Genomic DNA, 3,578 nt, shown 5'->3' with positions numbered 1-3,578 from the left:
ATAGTGTCACATTTTCTGACTTCATTCTTAGTGGGCTACTCCCTCATCTCATGCCATTTAATGGCACTAATCCCCACAGTGTTGTGGTGCTTGACAATGCATCAATACATCATGTTGATGAAGTTGTAGAACTAATGGAATCAACTGGAGCCTTAGTACAATTTCTTCCTCCCTATAGCCCCGACCTTAACCCAATAGAAGAGGCATTTTCCAAAGTCAAATATACATTAAAGGCAAATGAAATAGTGTCAGACATTTTGGATCCTGAGACACTTTTTCTCTACTCTTTCAATTCTATCTCAAAAGAAGACTGCATAAATTGGATTAGGCATGCTGGTTATGTGTGAGTGTAATTATGTTATTTTTGTTGATGTTATTACTAGTGTTATTATTATTATTATTGTTATTATTATCACAATCATCGTTATTATTATTATTATGTGTTATTTGGAATTATTATTCATCAATTAATTCAAATGAATTGAACAACTTACTGAATTGATAAATGTACACAGTGAATTGATTAAGTATTAGCATAGGATACAATTTGCCTAAGTAAGAGACTGAAGAGATGAAAGCACTTTCTTTTTTTCAGCTACAAACACTTCATCAGAAAGTACTCCATCATCCTTGAGACTTTTCAACGACTTTAAATCTTCAAGATATGCACGGCGCAATTGGGCACTTTTCATTGGTGATAATGATTGATGGACAGTTTTCTTGTCGCTATGTCCACCAGCAATGAGTGGAATGTCTGGTGGTTGATCATAACTGTCATAGTGTCCACGTTCAATTAACTTTGCCCATAATCTTAACTTTGGACTAGTCATCTCAGGATTTTTATCCTTCAGATTCTTAAATATTTCATCATTCAATGAGTCACCTTCACACTTCCTCTTTTTTGATGATTGCTGGGCTACATCAACTACAAGAGCATCACACCAAATTGTTATATTAGAGCCAGAAGGAAACAACTTGTACATGGTCTTCAAATCATTCTCCTCAAAAAATCCATTGCTTACTGTTGCCATGAAAATACCCACAACGAAAGTCAAGTTCTTTTGGCACATCATTAGGGAATGATTCTTGAAGTCTCACCTTTAGTGTACTTGGAGATTGGAAAACGTCAGACACATTAAGCCACATCCTCACTACACAATCACTCTTCTTTTTAGGATTAATGATGCGAACATTGTAAGTGTACCGTGGTCGCACAGCTTCTGTCACCTGAGTAGGTTGAAGTGAATTAGGTAGACTCTGACATAAAGTAGTAGGATGACTAGAATTCTGGTAAAAAAATTGGTGAAAATGATGGAGAAAACTCAGGAGAGAATGACCATGATGGCCTGCCAGACTCCATATTGATATCACGTGATTAGGACTAGGGAGGGGCTGCTTTAGATTTAATTAAGTCTACTGCCATATAGGGAAGTAAGTTTAGTGTTGCAAAGATATTGCAAATTACTGTACCTGTCGGCAGCAAGCCCGCCATTGCCTTTGGCAGTGGTCAGGGGAGCTTGCAGGGTAGCTACGATGGGAAGGATAATCCCTGAAGGCAACTAAAGGGAAAAGCCAGGCACAAGGGTGTTCCGGCCATTGTAAGAATGATGGTAGCTCCTCCTACATTTGAGACTAAGACGGCATCGGGCCTAGGTGAAGCTGAAGGCTGCAAAATAGGAGGAGTCACTAATTTTGGAAACTGGGCAGATCTATATGAGGAATTGAATGTGTAGATATCGAGGGTGAAATTCGTTAAAGCGGGTAGGAACCCACCGGTATTGTCTGTAATTTAAAGGAAAAATGTCCGACTTCGGAATGGAGTATGGGGTTTGATTCCTCCCAGGTAATCATGAGTGTAATATATATAGGGGCAATACTTATATTTGTAATAGGAGTGCTCAGGGTGATATTGAATAGAAACAGCTTTATAATAATGTTAATGTCAATGGAATGGGTGTAGTGTTGTTAATGGTATTGATTACATTGGCATTCGATGACATGACGGGGGTGATATGGGCGATTGCCATCATTACAGTAGTAGCTGCGGATTCTGCCATCGAGCTGTTTATGTTGGTTGCTTTCTATGTAACGTGGGGGAGCATTAACGTAAAATCGCTAAATGTCTTAAGAGGGTAGTGTCCGTGTCTAGAATGAATTCCTTGGAAAAGTTTGGATAGGCTAGAACAGGAGTAGAAATTAATAGTTGCTTCAAACGGTTGAAAGCACTGTCACACTCCTTTGTCCAGTGAAAAGGGGTTTTTTTCTCTGTGAGTTGGTGAAGTGGTCTGCTAATGCAGGCAATATCCCAAATGAACCGTCTGTAGTAGCTAGCAATACCAAGAATTGCTGAAGTTGCTGTTGGGAGGAAGGGGTGGGCCATGCTGCTATTTTATTTGTCTTATTAGGATCAGGAGATATACTATGGTTGGAAACAATATAACCCAGGAAAGTGACTTCTTCTTTAAAAAACTGACATTTAGCAGGGTTCACCTTAAGGCCAGCATTAAGCAAACGAGTCAATACTGCTGCTATGTTTCTCAGGTGGGACTGAAAATCATTACCCATAATAATGACATAATCTATATATACCAGACATGACTCCCACAGAAATCCAGCTAACATCAAATCCATTAGTTGTTGGAAAGTAGCAGGTGCATTGCAAAGGCCAAACGGCATAACATTAAAAATGAAATAGGCCCTCACATGTACAGAAAGCTGTCTTATCTCGATCTTGCTCTGCCACCTCCATTTGCCAATAACCACTAAGGAGATCTAGTGTGGTAAACCAGGATGACCCAGACAAAGTATCTAGAGTCTCATCAACGCGAGGAAGGGGATAGGCATCCTTCCTAGTGACTTCATCGATCCTACGGTAGTCCACACAAAATCGTAAGGAACCATCCTTCGTTTGAACAAGTATAATTGGAGAAGACCATGGGCTATGAGATCTTGAGATAATATTTTTATCTAACATCTCCTGTAGGAGCCATTGAGCCTCCTGCTGCTTGTGCTGAGGGACACGCCTAGGAGGTTGTTTGATTGGTGGAGCTGAGCCTGTATCAATTAAGTGTTGGAGGAGTCCAGTACGACCGAGATCGTCTTTATTAATAGGAAATACGTCAGCAAATAAAGTAAGTAAAGCATAAAACTGCTCTCTCTCAGTATCAGACAATGTGGTTACATTAGAAGCAATACCCCATAACACATCCTTCTTATTCTGTGGTATAGCAGTACTCTGAGATACTCCACATAAATAAACCTGTGGCAACTTTGTGATACTGGCTGCACGAGTACCCTTATAAATAGTAACGGGTGTGTCTGTGGGATTAATGAGATGAACTACCACATGGGAGTTTGGTGTGATAACGGCACGAGCAGTGGTAGCATTGATGCGCTTGGACCCCGATAAAGAATCTTCCAATAGCCAGTCACAAATTTGAGATGAGAAATCATTCACTGATGATAGAGTTTCCAATTCAGAGTATGGTGGAATATTGACAGTCTCGCAAAGGGTCGCTTGTAGAGTAAAATCCCTATGTTGGGAGGAAGTAGCGTTGATAAAGACTGGTTTGGTATCT

This window comes from Amphimedon queenslandica, unplaced genomic scaffold, assembly GCF_000090795.2.
Source record: "Amphimedon queenslandica unplaced genomic scaffold, v1.1 AMPQUscaffold_13044, whole genome shotgun sequence".
Taxonomy (NCBI): Eukaryota; Metazoa; Porifera; class Demospongiae; order Haplosclerida; family Niphatidae; genus Amphimedon; species Amphimedon queenslandica.
The sequence above is the reverse complement of the archived record's forward strand: the minus strand, read 5'-3'. Positions refer to the sequence as shown.